We start from the raw sequence: 23,606 nt of genomic DNA on the forward strand, positions 1-23,606 counted from the left end.
CCTTCCCTTCCCTTCCCTTCCCTTCCCTTCCCTTCCCTTCCCCTTCCCTTCCCTTCCCTTCCCTTCCCTTCCCTTCCCTTCCCTTCCCCTTCCCTTCCCTTTCCTTTCCTTTCCTTTCCTTTCCTTTCCTTTCCTTTCCTTTCCTTTCCTTTCCTTTCCTTTCCTTTCCTTTCCTTTCCTTTTCCTTTCCTTTCCTTTCCTTTCCTTTCCTTTCCTTTCCTTTCCTTTCCTTTCCTTTCCTTTCCTTTCCTTTCCTTTCCTTTCCTTTCCTTTCCTTTCCTTTCCTTTCCTTTCCTTTCCTTTCCTTTCCTTTCCTTTTCCTTTCCTTTCCTTTCCCCTGTTTCTGGAGATGATCCCTTGAGCCTTACACCTGACAAAGCCTCTGGGCTTACTATGAGTCAAACAGTACATTCATAATACAATTAGCTTTCCTAAGCATATTTTTGATGATTTTTAACACGAGAAGCTCTCATTTCATTGACTATAGATGCAGAATACTTTTAGAAAATTTTAATGGTAAACCTGGCAATTATGACCTTAACTTAAATCATTGTATATTAACTTACAATCTTAATGTGCCTTAATGACAGCAGCAACAAAGACAGACATGTGTCAGAAATTACAGTGAATTCTTCCACAGTAAGTCATCTGACTTACGCTCTTTCAAGAGGCAAGCTGGTGCTGGGAGAACAGGCTCATTCCTTGCAGGCAGAAATTTTATACAAAGGATACAAACCCCTTTTTCTTTTTCTTTTTTTTTTTTTTTTTTTCCCCTGTTATTTCTCTGTTTTGTTTGTTTGGGTTTTTGGGGTTTTTGTTGGTTTTTTTAACAATTACTCCTTCTCACTCTCTCATTGAACTCCATGCCTCCATTTTATAGTGTAGCAGGCCTGGTTTTGCAGATTTTCATTCTTCTGGTTTGCAATACCAGAGCCATACTATCTGTGTGAAGAACATGCCTAATGGTTATAGTTGGTCTACCAGATGGACTGTAAAACACTTTGAAACAACTCCACTCAAGTGATATTGTACTCCTGAAGCTGTATGTTTGTTTTATTATATGCTGAGCTATCTAAGGGGGAAAAAACCCATAGAAATACCGTCTACTTCTGAAGCAAACTGACATGTGAAGCCATGCTAGATCTCTGCTGAAACAGAATTTAATTTATTGCTCTCCCTAAATATCAAAGGGGCTTGAAGAGGAGCTGTACCACTTTGGTCTTTTTAACTGAAAGATGTTGTGGGTGACTGAAAAGCCCACATCGTTTCAATTTATCATCTGACTGATAGACATTAGATGGTTTTCCTCCAGCAAGCAGATTTCAGGCCTTCCCTGGTCCAGCTCCTGCAGCCTCAGTAGCAGCCCTGCAGGGGGTGAGGAGCACCTTTGTAGCTGATTTTTCTCTTCTAGCCTCAGTAAAGAGAGCCCTGCTAACTTCAGTGCTCAGCAGGAGGCAGAGTACCCGGAGGAGTGCTTCTAGGGGGAACCTACTGACAGGTGACAGGCCATAGGCATGATGACTCCCACACACTCACTCATGCCAGGGCTTACTGCTAAGGCAACCAACCTCACATCCATTTCAGACTGTGCCTTATCAGCAATACCCTTTAATGATGAAATGCTCTGCTGCACAAATTTTGTGCAATTCAAGACACTGCAATGCCAAGCAATCTGCTCAACTGCATCAAAACAGTAGGTCTCATAATTATCACTAGAAGTAGGAAGAAAAGTCAACAGATTTCTGTGCCATAGAAGTCCCCTCAGCCTTTCACATGGAACTCATGGCCTTCTCCTCTTCAATGGTGTGATTTTCCTGTCTGAAGCCAGTCACTAAATTTCCCCCCAACTGCTCACACTTGATCCAACTTCCAAAATGTGCTGTGCTTATTCTCAGGAGAATCCATAGGTGAGATGGGAAGACCAGCACTAACTCCAAACATCCACCAGCTGCAGTCAGAGCTTTATTCCTTCAGTACCTGAGAAACTGTAATTGTCCCTGTAAAACACAATTAGCATCCACATTATGACTCCTCCAACACCACCTGTAAGAGAAAAATCTAAGCAGAAGTTTTAATCTGAATTAGTACAGACTTTTCTGTCAGTCTTTACACAGCTTCCTTACTATTATATTTTCCCATAACTTGCATAAAATACTTAGCATTCAAAACAGATCCTGTTTAACCTTTTGCCCAACTTATCTTACTTTCTTTCCTTCTTTCTTTCTTTTCTTTCTTTCTTTCCTTTCTTTCTTCAAAAAAAAAAAAAATAAGGAGGGGAGATGGAAAGGGAGAGAAACCCTTTAAGTGCCCTGGGCCTGGGTTCCTTCAGTGTGCAGGCTGTAAATGTTTTACTTTGATTTGAGATACATGACAATAAATTAGGGGACATTTATCAAAGCTGCTTTGTTGCATTGCTGACAAAAGCTGCTTTTTGCATAAATTACTGCATTATACAAATACACTTAGCAGGAGCCTGTTTCTTTGATGTTAGTGGAGGAGATTTATGTCCAATGGAGTTTTTATTTATCTGCCCTGTTCACCTCAACAAGGGCAGGACATATTCCTCAATTAGTTCCATACCCCTAGAAATGACATATATATCTCACAACTAGAAGCACAGAAATTTAAACAAAACAAACACCCCCCCCCCCCCCCAAAAAAAAAGCAAGTGCACTTTTTCTGCAAGTCTAAACTACTATACAGTGTAAAAAGTAAATATTAGGCTGGAGATGGAGCTTTGAAATCTTTGTTCTCAGACTGCTTTGAAAACTATTTAAGTAAGCTAATTTTGACAAAACAACATTCCCTTTGCAGAAAAGCTTTTCCAGACTTCATTAAGGAACTAAGCAAATACAAGCTCGTTTCAACAAACACTTGATAGCCAAATAAGCAGGTTAAAAAGAAGAGATTCCCTGAGCAGTAATCCTCTCTGGAACTGTATTTATGCTAAAATCTCATTCGATGAATATCTAATAAACTAATGAAGGCCATCTTAGGATGAATGGTGAATTAGGGTGGTTAAAAAGGAACTCGTCAAGTGAATAAATTGGCTAAACAGTTACACTACTTGAATGAATATAGAATCTCTTGAAAACAGTTTCTGAGCACTATTCTTCTGTCACTCACCATCTCCATACCTCAGTTTACACATAATTTATTTTGTCCCCAGGTTCGTGGTTCAAATGCAGCCCTACGTGGCAACTTGGAGCTGTTGCTACACAGTGGACTGAAATCATTCTAGAGAACTCTTTTCTGGCCCAGGTCTAAAAAGAAGAAGAAACAAAATGCAGAAATTTAGTATTGCCCTCCCCTTAATATATATATACACCTTTAAAAGTCCTTTCCAACCCAAAATGTTCTATGATGTTAGGTTTGACAGTCTGTGGCGTGTCTTTTTAATCAATGCCAGTGTATCACTGAACAAGACCATGTGGAGGAGATGCTCTGTATTGGAGACTACTAGTTACAGCCCCCAAGTTGCCAGAACCTGTTAATTTTATGTAGTGCCAGAAAAATGAACGTTTTGACAGTGAGAGGGCTGAATCACCTTAAGCAGGCTGTTTGGAGAATTGTCCTTTCCCTCTTTGGATGGTCTTTCCCCAACACTGGAGAGAAGTCCCTAGATCTCTGGAGCCCTCCACTGAAGCTAAAAGACCTATAACTGGTTCCTCTTATACTCCACATTTTCTTTACTGCCTCTTGCCAGGCACTTTTCTGATCGCAGCATTTCTGTCAAAATGACTTTGAGCTTTTCTTCACTCCTGCCCATGAAGCAGGAGTCTTCATAAGTCTTCAACTCATAATTTAAAAAAACAATTCTAAAAGAGTTATAAAAGTTCATTAGCAAACCCTTCTTTCTTTTGAAGGAAAAGATTTTCACACATGTTAATATTATTGTTTTAAAAGTCAGATCACATCCTTTCTTCAAAATTCAGGAAAAAAGTTCTCTCCTTTCTCTTCCATCCACCCCTAAGAGGGAAAAAGGAAAAAAAAAAAAAGGGGGGAAAAAAAAAAAAGTGAGATCCTTGACCATTTAATAAGGATAGGAAAACAATAACATTATACAGAAATAGGTTTTCATTATTCAGACAGCTCTGGGGAACAGATTCCACACGGTGCATTTCAATGATCCCCAACAATGGATTACTATCGTAATTTGTTCTTAAAGTCTGTTTAATTGGCTTACTTAGCCACCTGTTCAGAATAGTTACCATGAAAACAGTGGGTTGGCTGCATTTCTGAGTGCCAGCCTTTCATCCTTCCTCCCACCTCATTCTCCCATTCTGGCCATTATACCATATCAAGCAATGCTTAGCACAGATTTATAAATAATCTCGTAGCCATTCAACATGTATTTTAACTAATCAGGAAGGAACTGCAAAGTTATAGCAGTAAGATGCTAATCAGGGCATTTATTCACTGTCAGCTCCGTCTGTTCCTGGGTGAGTGTCAATTTATTACATCCCTCTGCATATATATTATATATGCCTATATTTTATATATATATGCATATTATATTATATTATATTATATTATATTATATTATATTATATTATATTATATTATATTATATTATATTATATTATATTATATTATATTATATTATATTATGTTATGTTATGTTATATTATATTATATTATATGTGCATATATAATATATATCATCTATATTATATATGCATATATATGCATATATAATAATGGGGGGGAAATGTAAAGAATTACACGTGTTTAATGTATGTAAATAGATAGTAGTAATGCATGTAAACAGAGGGCTATGCACCCCTCTAGGTGAATTGTATCAGCCAATTTCACATGAAGAAGTTCAATTGAAAAAAAAAAACAACAAAACAAACCAGTAAAATTAGGAGAGGAAATTCAACCCATGACTTTGAAAATGTTGTCCATTCTCTAAAATAAATAAATACACAAATCAATTAAAACATCCATCAGAGTTAAAGGCAGGAGCTGCCATTTAGCACCACTTACCACAGTACAAAACTACCCAGCACTGGAGCACCCTTTGTTGCCTGCCGTGAGTCAGATTGCTTTCCCCAAGACTGATGTCAAATACTGTTGCAGGACAGCAGCTTCAGAGAAATTGAAGGGTTCAGCAGTGGAGCGTAATTAGCACTCTCTAAAACTGGAGCTACAATGTAAACAGCTCGAGTCTTCATTGCACAAAGCAAACAAACAATCCCAGCTGAGAATTCCCTGGCAGGGCTCGAGCAAATACAGCCCACACTGCTGACTGCTGTTATTGCTATGGTTGCTTAATCTAAATAGACAGCAGCATGTAAAAATGTAAATATTTGATATTAGTTAATACAGTCCTAAGTTATTGCTCTAGCTGGCTGGTTTGGTTTTCATGCGTAGGAACGCCTATGTGCAAGCCGCTCTCCATAGATTTCAGTAGAGGAGTATTTTTAAGAAGCCATTATCTAAACTGCTGATGTAATAAGGCACTGCAATATGAAATACACTTAATAACTCAACTTTAGTTATTTATTGTGAACGAGGGTGCATTCTCCTTGATTCCATTTCCCAGCGAAATATAAGTGGAGCTTTCATCATGAGTGCTTGAATTTATGGCAAGCAGACCAAGTGACATTAAGAAAGCCACACAATCCCTTCATTCAGGCTTTAATAAGGAAGCCAAGGAAAAATTATCCAAGCTGGTTTGCGGGTGACAGCACAAGAACTTTTTGGAGTCAGAAAGTTAGCACGGAGGCTCCCTGTCAGCCCATTAAAAAGCAAGGTTGGCATTCCCAGATATTGGAACCATGTGTGCAGAGGAATTTTTCTTCTGGTAAGACATTCCAAATATTGTCCCAGAGCCAAACACTTCGGTGTTAGACTAATTTAAGCAGTATGTTGGAATCAGCTCTCAGGACTTTGATCATATGGAGATCGTTTGTTACAAATTGAACTAACCCAGTCTCTATTTCTGGTGGATCAGAACTATGGATTTGTTGAATTAAATGCCTCATTTAATGCAGTTTGCACATGAAAAGAAAGCTGCACTCAGGAATCTGATAGTGAATTTTTCACCTAACCAACAGGTCTACTTTTTTATTACTTTTAAACCTAATCCATACTCAGTCCACACTGTTCTTAATAAGCCTGAGGCTGTTTGGAGTGAAGGTTTAAATCAGCTCATATGTTATGGGGGGAAAGCATCACTGAATTATCAAACCATGTAATAAGGAACACATTTGAATCCAATTCAAGAAATAATTTTATGAAGAAAAATAAATTGGTCCTTGGTTGTTATTTACCATCCAAATAGCACACTGGTCTTTCATGACAGCAGTGGGGGGAAAGCTGAAAAATTATTTTGCAGACGTACAATTTTCTCCCTGCCTTGCTGTCCCCATTTTTGCAGCTGAACTATTGTGAGGGTTAAAAGTGCACAAAATAAAGCATTTCCACATATGGCTGCACTTTCTTTTCATTTCTTGAAGTTATAATGTCTTTAACTGTTGATAATGATATTATAAACTGTCATTTAGTGTATTTTGAGTATATTAAATACATGAAACAAAGATGTGTAGGTCCAGCTGGACCCTGATCAGAAACACTGGGATCTTATTCACCAAAACTGGAGATAAATACATGCAGGAGAATCGTGGAACAGGTAGAAAGCAGTTGTTTTAGTAATAGACTAAAATAATAGAATAAAATAAAATAACTTGGTGCCAATTATTACTCCTGCAGTGGAATGAAACTGAAAAAGGGGTATCCAAATGATAACTATTAGCTGATACAGGACTTTAATATATCAAAGTTCTTTGTCTTTGAGAACTTAGAATTTACACCATTTTCAACACATTTTTATTTGGAACCTAGCATAAAATAAAAAGGGGAATGACTACAAATCCCAGGAAATGGATGGGCACACTGACTTCTGCCCCAAAGGGGCAAAATGGATGCCTCCAAATTCACAGCTTTAAAAGCACCCTCCAGCTGACTTGGAAACCTCTGATCTATGGATGTAATTTTTGAAGATGTCTTACTATTTGACTGATTTAGCAAAGAGATAATAGGCCTTAGAATAAATAGCCTCGGCCCCTTGGTGCTGCTACAGGCACATCTGGCCACTGCAGCTGGAAAAAGAATCAAAGTGAAGGGTTAAAAGAAAAGAAAATCGTAAAATCACTGCCCAGATATATGCCCTGAGCAAGACTCTTCCTTCTGAATAATCAAGACCTTCATTGGGTTTTAGACACAGGAATACATAATAGTGGCATCCAAGTAATATGGAAATACCCTGAGCTTGACCAAGGCAAGCTCAGTCCTCAGCTCGTGATATTTGCATTGCATTATCCAAAGCACTAAGGAAACTGGTCTGAGCCTACACTGTCCTTACCAGGCCATGCAGAGACAACCGTGAGATTGATGCAGACCAGGCAGATGAGGGAAGGAATAAGTGTGTTCTTTGCTCCAAACTCCAGCCTGGAGGGGAAAGTTCTCCCATGGAGACCGTTCCTTCTATCTCTCATAGTGTGCTCAAAGCAGAGTTCATCCTTCATAAAGAAAAGGGGAAAAGGTTCCTTTAAAAAAAAAAAGGTTATAGAGTATAGAGCAGATACTGATTTATACACACACACATATATATATTTTTTATTGGCAAATAAAGAAAGATCAGATCTTTAATGAAAGCAGGATGGGTTTGAGAGGTGAACTTGAGCTGAACTCCCCAGATTTTCATGGAACTTCAATTAAAAGAGTTTCAGAGAAGTTGCTGAAAGCCAAGCACTTGCTGTTGAGAGCTTAATTTAAAATGAGAAGCATTTTTACACCATATTTCCCAGTGAAGTCCCAGCCCTGATCCTAATTATGGGTTTGTTTCTTTTTTTTTTAATGGTAAGTTCTTTTCTTTTTTAGATAAGCTGTGCAGTGATGTATATAAGTTTTATCCCCCAGGTGTTAATGAGCAGTACAGATGTAGTGGCTGCAATGACAGAAGAGCCCATCATTATTGTGCAGAAAATGAATTTACCTTCTACCCTCTAAAACTAGTGGTCAAATTTCAGTTGGCTTTTATTATCATATGCAACACATAAGGATTTAAATGCCTGATAAATGCTATAACTTGCAACAGAAAAAAACCAAAGTGGCTTTGGGGAAAGGAGTGAAATCTGGCCTCAGAAAACAAAAGAGAACAAAATAATTGAATATAAAGATGGTTGTTAAATTTCTGCTTTCCAGCTTCTTCTTATGCAGTCCTAAGAATACAAGGTTAATACAAAGCCCTACTGTAGGGCTGTTTTGAATGCCATTAGAGCTGTGCAACTCAATCCTTGAGCTTTGCTTTGAAAATGTATCCCTTGCTTGATCTGATGCACTGCAATTCAGTCTGAGCATCAGATTCTGGGTGTGTTTTGAAGACTGACCAAAACTGAACAGTGGATCTTAGAGTATCAATGGCCCAAAAGCATTAAGGGAAATTACCTTGTTTTAAAAAGGTACCAGAAAATAAATTACTTTAGAAACCATTTAAATGAAAAATATTTTACAGCATAATGAAACTGGAAGGAATAGAAATTATTCTGCAACAGTTTTAATTAATGACAGGGAGAGATGTGCCTAAAATAACATAATCCAGTGCTGTGTCAAGGACACAGTTACCAAGACAAACTTCATGTGCTGTGAGGCAGAACTTCTCCCTCTGCCCAAGTTATCTGCAGTGCATTTGAATAATAACAGATCCACAAACTACAGCCAAGTTCTTGGTGCTGTCATGTAAGAAACAAGCACTGTAGTTTCGTGGTCTCACATGCAAATGGCAACAATAAAGAGACTGAAAGGCCTCCTTCCAATTAAAATATTAATTTCTCATATTTCTTTTAAGTTTTCATTTTAATCTGAGGATTTCTTCTGTTCTCACTGTAGATCAAGGATTTTTAACTTGCTTAAGAAAAGGTAAAACCAAATTGTCCTCAAAGACTTCTTAGGCTCTCTCCCTTTCCAGATACTTTGTGAGGAGAGTCAAGAGGAGGTCTTCCTTCTTTGACTCTTTTGAAAGATCAGCCATGTAAAGCTAGTTAAAGTTAGTAAAGTTAGTTTGCTGGGTTATCTCTTATTGGGGCTTAAATATGGTCTTAAAAATTATCTGAACGCTCAGAATATTCATTCCCCATGAGGCTGTCCTCTTTATTCCACAGGGGTGGATCCTGCCTTGTTGAAATTTCAGTGTGACAGCATGAGGGAGCAGCCAGCCATTTCCAGATCAGTATTGTGTGACTTGGTTGATGATTAACGAGAAGTTCCTACCACAGCCTAGGACTGAAAGATGTCCTTTCAATGTTCATAGCCATCTCTCCATGACCAGATACACAGCAGGGCAAATGGGACAAGGCTTTGGACATGCATTTGGCTGTGACTTTCCTAGGTTGACCAAAGCACTCAGTTTATGCTGGCTGGAGGTCTACTAGTGGAGCAGGAGACAGCCAGTGCAGCATGGACAGACAACATCTGACCTCACATACAGACTGCCTCACAATGGCTGTTACACCTGCAGAGTGGTGGTATACCAACTCAGATCTCTGCACAGTGTCTTCAAGAGATTTTGGGTTCATGCTAGAGGGCCCACCACTGGAGTTGACATACCATTGTCCTAGGACAAGTGGTTAGTACAGGAACAGCTAATCTGGCACTAGTTAGAGGAAACAGCTTGTGACCCAGTGCCTCCCCCTCAGTCTGCTGCACAGGCCTGAGCTAGCACCACTAAACTAGGCTGCTCCCAAGATGTCCATCATTTCACAGATAACAAGAACCTTACAGTTGATGTTTTCAGCCTGCTGAAAGGGGGAAATCAAAGCAGGCTTTTCTCTCTGCTCATACCTTTCATTCACACTGTTTCCTATTTTACAAAGAGTCTGACACTATTTAACACACTAGATCCATTAAATCCTTTGTTTTCTCTAAATAAGAAAGAAAATGGTTGTTCACATTTTATGGGAAACCATCAATCTTTCCCAAAGATGAAGAAAATAAACATCACTGTGTATGTAAAGCAGAGCAGAAGGGCTGCAGACATGGGCAAAACACTGCTTTCTTTAGCAGTAGCAACATATTAAAGACAAATGTAGTCCACTGAAAGTGACATAAATAAGTGGATTTCCCATCTGAAACATTGTTTTTAGCAAGAGAAGCTTTTAATCCCCTTAAGTTCATTTCTAATCTGTCTTGGAAGTGCTTGTCTAAAGAATATTACATTGATATAAAGGATTTAATTTATTAAAACTAAACAGCAGCCAGCATACTACTAAAGAATATCTTGTACACAGTACTCTCCCAAATGAATAAAGCTGCTACAGGTAGAGAAAAAAATGCACAAACACTTGGCACAGCATTCATTAAAAATTCACACATTATGTTCCTGCACTCTCCTGCTCACTCTGCTTTTCCCAATAAAGCAAACACTTTAGAATTCATAATACCTCTTTATCCCATGTGCACAAGTGACCTCCTCTCCTTTATGCACCTAGCAAATGAACAAGTACAAAAGGGAATAGAGTAAGCAGAAAACTAAACATGCCCTCTCCTACCCAAGAGCATAAAAAGAGGGCAAGCAGAGGTTCTCCGAAGGGTTTAGAGCAGCCTTTACCAAGATGCCAGAGCTCTTGCTACCGATCAGTTTTGGCTGCTGCATGCTGTGTAGACAGCATCAATTATACAGGTCATCAGTCAATTAATTTTAAGGGATCTTTCTTAAAACAGCAGTTGGAAGAAACAAAAGCTGCCTTCAAACTGCATTTAAATCACTCATTAGCTGCAAGTTGGGCAGATTATTTAATAAGCTGCAACAAGCCAACCACCAAATACTCTTCCTGAGTATATGAAAATGTCTCCGTGTTTCCTGCAGTCCACCTTGAGAAATCATGAGCCATCTCCCTGGTTTCTCTGTGAGTGCTTTCACTATGTAAGGTGGTTTCCAAACACAGTAGTTTCAAACAAGGCCCCAGAGATATTTTAATCCTACACCCCAGTCATGGAAAAGACTTGCAGAAATTTTGTGAAGAGGAGGAACCAACTGTCTTAAGGGAAGTTTTAATCCTCAAGGAACAACCTCCATGCTCAAAAATATACCATTATGCATAAGGCCTCTTTCCTGAACCGTGCAGTTCAATACAGTATAGATTTTCAGGCTTTTTTTCCCTGTGTCTTGCCAAAAGAGATATTATTTATGGAGAAAATTCTGCTCTGCTGTGGCACAGTGTATATGTTGTGACTCATCTTACATTACACCCATTGATTTCTTCTGAAATCACAACGGAAGCATACTGTTGCAAATGAGATCAGTATTTGGTCGCATGTTGGTATCGCACGGGATCTTAGATAAAATCACACATGACATAGTTTCCGTTCATTTTCATAATGGCCAGCAGCCATACTGCCTCCATTTCAAGCCCACATACCTTCAGTCAAATAAGGTCAAGATTGGTCAGTGCTGGAAGGTCTCCAAAGAAAACCGCGAAGCAGGCAGAGGTATTATCCAGGGATTAAGATTTTAAAGCTGCTGAGAAACACGTTCACAACAAGTCAGTCAGTAGGTGTTTTTTGTGAGGCAGTCTTGGATGAGTGCTGATACTGACTGAACACTCCCTAACCAGTCTGACCAAAAAAAGAGTCAGCTAGTCTGCACACTAGTAAAGTAAAGCTATTGTCACAAACACGCAGACATAGTGGTGTTGGCATGTGGCTGTGTGAGCAGAAGGAGGAAGGGCTTTCTCAGGATCTTCCAAAGGTGAAAGTGTCCGTGAAACTGGGGGTCTTTCGTGGGAAGCCATTGTGCTCTGGGTTATTATATAGGTGCACATTTTAACACAATAAGCAAGAGCAATGACAAAACTCCCTCTTCTTTAAGGAATAAATAAATAAATAAATGATTAACACCAGTAACAAAGGCTTCTGTCTAATAGGAAATCCCTTTTCTTCCCTGCATTCTTCCCACCATTTTGGACGGTGCTGCAGCACAGTCAAGTGGCACCTACTGACATTTTTGTTTTGGGTAAAAGCCCATGAAAATATTAAAGCATGAACAAGTCATCAAGTCAGTTTATGAATCAATATACAGATTTCCTCCATGCCCATAGCTGATTTCCATAACCATGAGCGTGCTGAAATCCTGTCCTGATGCCAAATCAATTTTTCTTATATATGAACATCACAGCTACTTGAGAAAGGGAATCTGTGCCAAAACCTCACGCTCTTAACTAATTATTTCTGTGACTCCCTCCTTGCAAAGCACAATGACTGCCACATAAATACACACATTTATTAGGAACAGGCACACTTCCCACAGGTTCAGCCTGAGTGCAGCAGCATCCCTGACAAGCTCATCTTTCTGAACTGTGCAGCCAGCCTTTATCACAAGAAATAGTTCTGCTTTTCCCAGGCCTATTTTTTGCTGTGAAGTGTTCATGCACTTTTCATCTCAGAAAGGGCAGACAGAAGAATATGGGAATTTGCAGCTCACCATAGAAGCAGCCTGCAGAGACAAGTGTTGTCTAGCATCTGCCTTTTCTGGCCATTGCTACTGGTCTTGTTTAGTGTCTTCATACCCTCCTATGTGTCCTCCTTTTGTAACACCCCAAGAGATGTATTTTCTCAAAGATGAAAAACCTGACAACTCCTCCTGGACTTAAATGTATTGTTCCTATCAATTTTCACTTAGCTCTTAGACTCATAGAATAATTTGGGTTGGAAGGGACCTTTAAAGGTCATCTAATCCAACCTCCCTGCAGTGAGCAGGGACTTGGTGATCTTGGTGACCTGATCTTCAACTAGATCAGGTTGCTCAGAGCCCTGTTCAACCTGACCTGGAAAGTTTCCAGGGATGAGGCATCCACCACTTCTCTGGGCAACTTGGGCCAGTGTCTCACAATCCTCACTGTATTTTTTTTTCTAGCCTAAATCTCTCCTCTGTTACTTCAAAACCATCAGCCCTTGCTCTGTCACAACAGGCCCTGCCAAAAAGTCTAAGCCCATCTTTCTTATAGGCCCCTTTAAGTACTGAAAGGCTGCAATACAGTCTGCCCAGAGCCTTCTCTGAGGACAGGCTGAGAGAGCTGGGGTCATTCAAATTTGAGATGTCTAACCCCATCTTTCTAATCCTTGGATCGTTTTTGTAGCCTCCTCTGGACCTCTAACAGGTCACTGTTCCTCCTGTGCTGAGGGCTCCATAACTGGTCACAGCATTGCAGATGAGGTCTCACCAGAGAGGAACAGAGGGCACTGGTTTGTCATGAAGACTTTAACCCCTAATTTGCCTGGATCACAGAAAGAAATTGTGCTGCTGCAAAACTCTGCTGTAATCCCTTTGCCATGCAGTGTCATGGCAGGGCCAAACGAGCCCCAGCACAAACCCCGACAAACCCTGATGTGTCTAGACATGGTCCCCCTTTCCTCCCTCCCTCCTGCAGAAATCGGGGTAACGCAGGAAGAAGAACAAAAGAGAGGCCCCAAAATGTCTGGGTAAATAAGTCTACTTCTGGGGTAAGAGCACATGTACTGGCCACTGCTCCCTGACCAGGCCTATGTTTCTGCCTTTTATGGCCACTGCCTGGCGGAACACCTTTTCACTAGGTGACTGTACGCTGGCTTCAGCTCCCCTATTGGCCCGATTGAATCTTGGGCAATATACATACAGGCTGATTTCTAGTCACCTTACCTTGCTTGAATCTGCTTTGCCTTGGATCTGCCTTGCTTGAAGTTGCCTCAAGTTGTCTCTCCTCGAGTTGTCCAGTCCACAGCCTGAGATAAAAATTACGAGCCTACTCACTGCAAGCTAGAGAAGCCACAAGTTTAGGAGCTGGAGCCAAGCCTCACTTCCCCTTGCAACTAGAATTTTGCTGTGCCTCAGATTACCCAGGAAAGCCAAGAGCCCTTGGTGACAGTGTCGTAAACAGCCTGCTGTCCTGCTGAAGCCAAACCAGCCCCGAGACCGCCGGCAATCAGCTGTGGCTGGTGCACAAGAGTGCCCCACAAGCCTCAACAGTTACACACAGCAGCAGCACTCCCTGCTTGGGTGGAACCAGCCGTGAGTAGTTAATTCATTGCCTCTTTGGCTTAACAGTTCTTGTAGAGTCTCCCCCCACTGTGGTGGAGCACCATTTAGCTCCTGGGGATTCTCTCTTCCTGATTATTCCTTCTGGGTTGCTTAAAACAGTTAAAATTCTCATAGTTGTCTAAATACTGTACATTCCCACTGTAAATATATTTTTTTCCAACCATACATCGAACCTATTTAATAAGTTTTTTGCATTTTTTCATAATAATAAAAAGTTATTAATATTTTTATTAATATCCATTTACCATATCTTAATTATTCAGTAAATTCCATAACATGCAGCCTCCCCCTTGGGCAAGGATATGATGCTGACCGAGTATCCTGATGTTCACAGCAGCTGAGCTGCTCCATGAATTCACTGTAGAGTCTCCCTCTCACCCAGTCCAGAGCTGCTGTCTGTGGCAGTGGCAAGGGCACAACACTTCATGTAAATCATTTCCAAGTGGAGGTACTCACTAATGCAGACAGTTCTGAAAGCAAAAGCAAACAGCATTTGGCAGCAAGAACTATTAATGAGAGTGTCATTAGGGAATTCATTCTGCAAACCACACCACGATTTGTGGGGCTTTTCCTTGCAAAGAATCTTGGAGCAGATGTTGTGCAAATACCACTGATGAGGAGCAGGCAAAAAGAACTGAGCCTGCACAGATGACCACATAGAGAGGAAGGTGAGGTGTTGTCAGGACAACAGGGCCTGAGGAGATGTTCGTGGATGTTGGCAGACTAACAGTATGATGATGTAATGAACTACCATTGCACAACAGGGACAGCACTGGGGTAGGTGATGGTTGGGTCTTTTTTCCAGCCTCCACACATCATTGGGCACCATTATGCTTCTGCATGTCTGTATGTGTGTGTGTGAGGAGGCATGAGGAGCAAAATCTAAGCTAACTTTTCTAGGGTGCCCTTCAATCAGCAAGTATTAGAACAGAACAGAACAGAATAGAATAGACCCAACCAGACCAGACCAGGTTGGAAGAGACCTTTGAGATCATAGTGTCCAACCTATCATCCAACACTATCTAATCAACTAAACCATGGCACCGAGCATCCCATCAAGTCTCTTCCTAAACACCTCCAGTGGTGGTGATTCCACCACCTCCCTGGGCAGGCCTTTCCAATGGCCAATCACTCTTTCTGTGAAGAACTTCTTCCTAACATCCAACCTAAACCTCCCCTGGTGCAGCTTGAGACTGCGTCCTCTTGTTCTGGTGCTGGTTGCCTGGGAGAAGAGCCCAACCCCCACCTGGCTACAACCTTCCTTCAGGTAGTTGTAGACAGCAATAACGTCTCCTCTGAGCCTCCTCTTCTCCAGGCTAAGCAACCCCAGCTCCCTCAGCCTCTCCTCGTAAGGCTTGTGCTCCAAACTCCTCACCAACTTTGTTGCCCTTCTAAAAGAGCATGAGGTCAGTGATGGGCTAATGACTCCAAGGGGATGCTCTAAATAATTGTTTCTTGGTGTTTCTTCGTATTTTGAGTTTCAAAATTTCTCAAGAACACAGAAATAGAAATCATAAATACAAAATAACATACATTATAACAGATAATACACTAAATGAAATGTTATATTTTTGTTAATGTGTTAACTAATTTGGTAGTTAAAATCATGTATAATATCTATTATATTCTATTAAATATAAATAATTGTATATAAAATCCTACCCCACAACAAAGGAGGTGAGAAGAACAGGAGTCCTTTTCTTCTGCTGGGAAGGCAGAGGCAAAACTCATCTTGGCCAAGTCCCCCTCTCCACTGGCCCTGTGGGAGCACATAGAACAGCCAGCTAAACAGACCCACCTGTTTTGAAGGGAAAAGGGAGTCTGTTAAAAAAAAAAAATGATACTTTTGGCTTTCAAAGGCAGCCTCTGTCATTGAAAAATAAAGTGAATACAGAAAAGGAAAAAAATATCCCTCCCTTGAGTTCCACTTTAATATTTACTTTATTGAACATTCTGCTGGGCCCCACAATCCCATTGCCCACAGCTTGAGCTCTTGGCTACCCCTCCCTATGTTCTTCAGTTGAGAAAGAATAAATTTTCATCATTTTAAGCACTAGCAGAAACAAGAAAAGGAAATGTCCTCCTCAAATCTCTCCCAAATTACCACATACATAAATTACAAATTAAATATATTATGCAAAATCTGAATCACTCATATAATGCAAGAGGACAGAGTGCATTCCAGGCTGCCTGATACTGTGCTCATTCTCTGAAGAAGACCTGCAGGAAAACTGCCTTCCTCCTTTATAAGGTCTGGAGAACATTGTGCAGTGTCTTTCACCAATGCACTTCCAGGAGAGGATGCTGCTCAAGAGAAGGTTGACATTCAGTGGTGTATGCACTGCTTGAGTTGAGCCTGCAGTCCCTGTCTCCTGAAAATTAACTGAGAGCAGTCTGTTTCTATGCCAAAGCTGTGCAACAAGACACTGCAGCACTAATTCTGTGGTTCCTTGGGGTGCTCTGAAGCCTTGGAACAGCACCCAGGACACACTGGTGCCCTGAGCATTGGTCAGGCTCTGAGGGTTTGTCTGAGCATGTCAACAGGTACTCTTATGCTCTCTCCTGATTTACAGTGACACTTCACCTCTCTGATGGCAAGGTTTCCAGGCAGTGTATCTCTGTCCCCTGCACTAGTCCCAAGGCACACTGGAGCCAGGTGCTAAATTTTGGCATGAAGGGAATTAATTGTTTTCCCTCTCTACCCTGCCCCAGCTGAGCTGCAGCAGAGAAAATAGTGCAGCCATCACACACCACAAAGCAAAGCATGTGCAGATTCCATTGGGGAAGAGAATGGGAAAAGTGAGGTTTGAGCCAGTGCTCTCTACTGTGATGAGACTGAGCCTTTACCAGAGCTCTGCCCAAAATTGTCCATGTTCCCTGTCAGGGCAAGCAGTCCACGACTGGCTAGGGGATGACAGCAGCCACATACTCACTGAAAAGCTTCAGGGGGACCGTAAAAGTCATAACATTCAAGGACTGCAATGGTGCAAGCAGTATACATCTTACCCCACAGAGCTGTTTTTACACTTTTTGTGTCAGATCAAGCATACAGAATAATTAAGGTTGGAAAAGACCTCTAAGACCATTAAGTCCAACCATGAACTTAACACCGCCATGGCCACTAAACCGCTTCCCAAAGTTCCGTTATCTACATGTTTTTTGAGCACCTCCAGGGACAATGACTCCACCACCTCCCTGGGCAGCCTGTTCCAATGCCTGACCACTCTTTCACTAAAGAAATTTTTCCTAATATCCAACCTAGACCTCCCCTAGTGCAACTTGAGGCTAATTCCTCTCATTCTGTCACTTGGTATTAGGGAGAAGAAACCAGCCCCCATCTCACTACTACCTCCTTACAGGGAGAGAGCAATGAGGTCTCACCTCAACCTTCTCTTCTCCAGACTAAACAATCCCATCTCTCTCAGCTTCTCAAACATACTGAGACACATCGGCCCCAAGCTCCATACATCAACCCAAGACATCTCAGAGAAGGAAATAATGAGTAGTTGTTTCTAACACACAGGTAGTGACATTTTGTAACATTATTCTGCCCTGAGCAAATATAATCTAAATACCTAAAGAGACATAAAAGCTGCAGACAGGAGAGAGCATGCCTATGTAACAAATCCATTGCTTTTACAGGTACTTGGCACATCAGTATCCTGATTCTGTTATAGTCTAATGCCTAATTCTTCATCTCATGGCTAATATTAACTATATCAATGGTTATTTCTTACTGATTTAAGACCTGGGAGGGAGAGAAATATCCAACCTGTGCTTCTTATTTGTGAATGTTTGGGTTTGGCCTTGGAGCTGCAAAACTAAAATGTTTACTATGACTCAGAATTTATTATATGCTACCTCTCTCTCCTAGTTTATATAAAGAGATCACAACCTCCTCTGGCACCATAAATAACCATACTTCTACAACAGCAGAGACAGGCGCAATGGACAAAAAGCATCAAAATTGCTAACCAAACAAGCAGAAGGAGTTATTAAAGAGTGCTTAAGCACCCACATGTTTATTTTCAACGATTTCCACTGAGTGCTGCCTTGGCTCTCCCAAAGAGGCAGGACGTTGATTGTGCTCTCATTAAACAATGTCCTGTCATCAAGCTGAGACGCTGCATGAAATGTATGAGTATTAATCTCTTCAGCATAATTATAGATGACAACCAAAAATAAGAGAGACCACATCAGTGGAATAACTTTGCTCACAAGAAGAACGATAGCAGAAATTATAAATGTTTTTAATTCGATCAAGCTGAAATTTTGGGGGGTTTCCCAGTAGCACCCATTTGGTTTCATCAAGCATGCATGAACTATTTGGTCAATAAGGTTGAAATTCTAATAAATATAGACAGAGGCAATTTTTTTATTAAAATTTAAACTAATTAGCTTTTACTTCATGGGCAAACCTAGTGTTTACTGCAACAAAACCTTCAGTCAGAGCTTGACTAATAACCTCATGATCCAGCTCCAATGTACGGTTTCTGTACGCAAGCTGGGAAACCATACTTATGCCTTTGGTTGTCTTTCATGATGTCTTGTGGGTGGAAGAGCCACCCATGGACACAGGGGGCGGTGTTGAGGACCAGAACAATGGTTTCCACGTGAGATGAGAAAGAAGTGGCTTGATAAGAAATTATTTCCTCAGACCTCTCTGCAAGAGACTGTGGAGACACCATGTGTCAAGGAAGGTGAAATTATGGACTTGAAGGAGAAGAACGGATGTATTGATAACCTCCAATTTTTATATGCTGTCTGCAGCAAAGAGTGACAGGTTCAGGAATTGCTTACAAAGCTTGTGTGACTTACTAGACTGCTGAGTCCAGGATTGTGTGACATGTGTCTTGGAAAAGATATTCCTTAGCTACAGATGAGGTGTTGCATGACTTGGGGAGACACTGGAGGGGCAGGCCTATGGCAGAACTGTGATAAATGAGTTACAAGAGAGGAGCAGGAGCTCCAGGAACATGTGAGGTTCTGCAGCTATGGAGCCTTCACTCCAGAAGAATTGATACCAGATGAATCAGCAATACAAATTTGACACAGATCACACTATTGAGTTGTGACTGCTTCTACCAAATTAGATGCAGCACATGATGCAAACTTGTGCCAGCTTCACCCAGGCTGTTGAAAGAGAGAGAATTAGGATGAGTAATCTTAAAGAGAGCATGGAGCATTCAACCACCACCTATTCAGAGACATTCTCCCTAGACATTCCCCCTGCAAAATGGTGAACAACCTTGTATCTCTAACAGTAGGATATACTAGATCAATGCTTTGCATCCTGGGGCCACAACATTTTCTATTCAGTAGCTGAAAGCATAAAGGCGGATGAGTCGTGGTAACACCAACAATCAGTGCTGAACCACATGCAGGCCAAGGACACATGGTGCAGTCTCATGGCAGAGGGGATCTGCTCTAGCAGCTGGGAAAAGAATGAAAGGGGACACATTTCTAAGTGAGACCCAGGACAGCAGATGAAGTTGAAAAGTTTGACTTTCTCATGGGCCTGCTGTAGAAAATCAGTCTAAAACGCAGACTGTACTGTTCACTGCATCCCTTGAACTCCAGTTTGCAAAACTCTGAAGAAAACCAAAACACCACACACACACAAAGAAAATCCCAACCAGCAAACCAGGCCCCAAATCCAAACCTTCTGGCTGGTTCATTCAAGCCTATTTTTCATTCTACTTATCACTGCTACCAACATCTTGCTTAGTCTTGAAGAAAACATTGTCATCCTGCAATGAGACATTTCTACATCTACATCCATCATTGCCTGATGTATCTTGACCTTAGTTAAAACTTATGCTTTCTAAATTGTACTTTCATGTTGAGCAAGCCCTTAGGCTACATTGTTAAAAGTTTACATTGAGGAATCATTTGTAATTGGTATGTTTGAGTTATGCCTGCTGCAAAGCCACCCGAAAGGGCAGTATTAATTAGCAATGGCTTACATATAGTCTAGACAATAAAAAAGTAAATAATTTTACCTGTTTTAAAAGCTTTCAGTATTTACCAGTTCTAACAAATGATACTGATATAAATCACATCTAAGGAAAAAAAATTGCAGTATGATTTATGACAAAGGTTCTCCATTTGAGTAACTTATTTTCCCTTGAAATATTTTCATGGTATACACACAATGCTCAAATAAAAACATGTTTATTGTGAAACTGAGGCAGCCAACAAACAAAATAATCTTAATTAATTGCATTTGCTGTGGAATAGCTTGGGTGGAGGATTAAAGAATAAATTTCAGTTTATTGCATAATGTCCTGCATTTCACTGCAAAAGATTTGTTTTCATTTTGGGGTATGCCATGATGACAATTGCACACATGACACAACTTCCCGGCACTCCAGCAGACCCATAGCTGCATGTATTGTTCCAGAAAAATCAAGGAGCTGGTTCATCTGGGTTAGACACTGAAGGATCAAGCCTTTATTTCCAAACATCCTCTCCAAGTGACTGACATAAGTTTGCACAGTCTTATTAAGCATGTATTAATAAACCACTGGAAATGTCACTGGAAAGAGGCACAGGAGTTTTAGATCATGACACACTGCAGCAGATGATGTTATTTTAGTTCATAATTGGTGGTGACAAAGCCACAAAACAGTAATAGCATCTGGTTAATGTCAAGGAAAATATGATAGCAAAGACTTTATCTTACATCTACCTTTATTTGGAAGCAGATTGCTTTGTCATCCTTGAGGAGACGGACAACAGATCACAGTTTCTGTATGGGTTTGGATCATAACTTGCTCTCTGCCCAGGACCACATATGTTGCAGTTTATCCTACGGTCACCCAACACCGTAGAGGTCAGCATGGCAGCAGGGTGAGGAGGAAGAACTGACAATACAAAAATGACTGCAAGCAAAAGGCATTCTTTGGGGCTGATTCTGATCTCAGAGCAACCAAAGATCAGCATGTATTTCAACAGATAGGGTTACTTTAAATAAATGTACAGTAGCAAAAATTCCAGGAAACCCTTAGGCAAACTGGAAAAAATAATCTGCTCTGTTTCCTTGTAGTTCTTTCCTATTTTATACTGGGGGGGGAGGGGGAAGAAGGGTAGTTTTTTGTGTTTGGTGGTGGGGTTTTTTTTCCTTAACACACTGAACAGATGAAGTGAGGGAAGAAGGGAGGACTAACACGCTTCTACCCCAGGGCTTCACTCAGCCTGAAGACAGCCGTTAACTTGAGAGACATTCCCTTCTTTCATCTCTCCCATTTTTCACTGACAAAGGCAACAAACTGTAGGCAAACAAGGACAAGAAATATAAAGTTCCATCACTGAGCTGTTTCCTGATCCCTCTCCTATTCTTACCTCCCATCTTCTGTTCCTTTATAGACCCATCCTTTCCCAACAGCTCCAGGCACACATTTTTGAAGTAAATGAAGCTGACTGAGATCTTGCTGACCCAGGTTAAATACAGATTCATGTCATGGAAGCCAGAGGAGCTGTATCAATATCAAACCAGTGTGAGCAAAAGTAGAATCAGACCCAGTGGTATAAAGGTATGGAAACATATATGCCCCAGTTGCCTTTTATTCACATCAGTTTCATGTTAATGAGGTGCCATTTGCTTCGGTGGAATGGTTCCTGACTTACAGAAGCAGAAGTAATAGGAGATGCCAACAGTGCATGTGGTGTTTGGCACCGTTCTCCCTGTGCAACACAGGAGCAGAAACGCCAGGAATGCCTTTCCCTGCCTGACCCTTCCCAAGCCCTCTCCCCTGCTCCCAGCTGAGGTTATTCTTACCCACCTGCTGCAACAAGAAGGTCCTGCACACATGCTTGGCATCAAGCACAGCCATGGGAGCTCTCTCTATCCTTTGGCACCATGTTCAGGTACATGGTCGAGGTAGAGTGGACTAGCTCCATGGCACAGCCCCTGTCTCCATACACAGTGTGTTGCCCCATAAGTGAGATTCAAGGGTCTGTTTGTGCCCAGTCTCACTGCCAGGTTAAAGAGCAGTTACCACTGGCAGAGGGAAAGAAATATTTGACAAGTTTGTAATTCATTAAAGGACCAGACATGTTCCAATGTCGTGCTACTGTCAGGTAGGAAAGAAGAGAGACATGTTGAGACTGTGGTCTACAGCAACACACCTGTAAAATTCAAGAGCGTTTCTACTGATTAGGAGTCTACTTTCTGAGTATTCTGCCTGTGCTCAGAGCCTCAAACACACAAATCCAAGGTAATGCCCTTTTACTTGTGTGATTCAGGCTTGTGTCATTTCAAGTTTTAACGGTAGCTTTTAAGAGGGTCATTTCAACCATGCCCTATTAGATAAACACTTATGAAACAAAAAATTCCAGCATAGTACAAACAACAAAATTACCTTAGATCTTGTTGGGTGTGGTTCTTTGGTGCTTTATACTTAAGGGACTTCTATGCATGTGAAGGAAAACACTTCAAGGATCCTCATAGTACTATTATAGTCACATATTTACCTGGTTGGAGAAAAGAGTTCTTGTCTTTTCTCTTTTAGAAAACGTGTAAAATATCGTTTACAAGACTTCAGAGCCTTTGGCCAAGATCCAGAAATATCTTTGTGTTAATCAGAAAAGAAAAGTTTAAGTAGAAGTTGGTAAAATTGCATGCTCTGACAAAACTGATGATCATCTAGTAGGATCTGACAGCATCAGCCTTCAGACGTCAACTTCAGTTGCCTATAACTTCCCATAATAGCTCTAACCAAGGTCTTTCATGATAGAAATAAAAACATCTTTGGTTTTACAATTGACAGAAAGCTTTAAATTCATCCACTGTTTTCAAGAAGAGGCAATGTATGTGTTGGAAACCTTAAAAGAGGAAAATGTGGAGGGGGGAAAGTAAGCATTCACAAAGCACATGTTCTAATTTTCCTTCTAATACTTTACCTGTTACTGTCACACTACCTCTCCAGTCCATCCAGTGCCAACTTGCATGAACTTATCCAGAGATTTGTACAACTTATCACCAATAATTTTACTCAGCAGTGAATGTGTTTATCAGAATAATAGCCAAATTGCTATCCTAGAAGGCAGAAAATTTGAGGCTGAAATAAAGAAAAAGGGAAAAAGGTGAATTGAAAAATAGATTATCTTGCTTTGGCCAGGCTGTAGCTAAACAGAGAGTGAAAATAAGTCTCCTAGGAATATGTCAAAACCAAGCAACGTAAATGCAGCCAACATGCACAAAGAGTCTGCAGCAGTGCTCCCAACCTCAAATAGTCACAAGTCAGAAATGATGCCCTAGAAAACCAGGAGATGTTAAAGCTCAGTAAATGCAAAGGTTTGTTTTATTTGTGTGTGAAGTTTGCATTTGAAGATCATACTTAGAAGAGTCTTTTCTATCTTACAAAGCCTAAAAACTTTTAGTAGTAGCTAAGCTTCTCATATAATTCCAGGAGCCAGGGAGTTTGTAGACAATTGCAAATAAAAAGATCTTGAACAGACAAACTCGACAATTCTGCAAAGCAAATCTAAAGAGGGCAGGGAAGCTGTGCCACTGTGGCTGAATTAC

General features: G+C 40.8%; 1 long non-coding RNA gene across 1 annotated transcript in view; it reads right to left on the reverse strand.

Annotated features, from left to right (window-relative positions):
- Positions 1 to 206: 206 nt before the first annotated feature.
- Positions 207 to 23,606, reverse strand: part of LOC137447210 (uncharacterized) — a 185,200-nt gene continuing 161,800 nt past the window's right edge. Inside the window, exons 8-15 of the long non-coding RNA XR_010988825.1 lie at positions 15,740 to 15,836; positions 14,323 to 14,547; positions 13,679 to 13,795; positions 11,424 to 11,524; positions 7,370 to 7,553; positions 3,548 to 3,969; positions 3,127 to 3,263; positions 207 to 1,997 (exon numbers count right to left, since the gene is read on the reverse strand). This is a non-coding gene — a long non-coding RNA (uncharacterized lncRNA). The remainder of the gene's footprint in view (positions 1,998 to 3,126; positions 3,264 to 3,547; positions 3,970 to 7,369; positions 7,554 to 11,423; positions 11,525 to 13,678; positions 13,796 to 14,322; positions 14,548 to 15,739; positions 15,837 to 23,606) is intronic.

This window comes from Melanerpes formicivorus, unplaced genomic scaffold, assembly GCF_026170545.1.
Source record: "Melanerpes formicivorus ecotype bairdi unplaced genomic scaffold, bMelFor1.0.p_v2 SCAF_20, whole genome shotgun sequence".
NCBI classification, from domain to species: domain Eukaryota; kingdom Metazoa; phylum Chordata; class Aves; order Piciformes; family Picidae; genus Melanerpes; species Melanerpes formicivorus.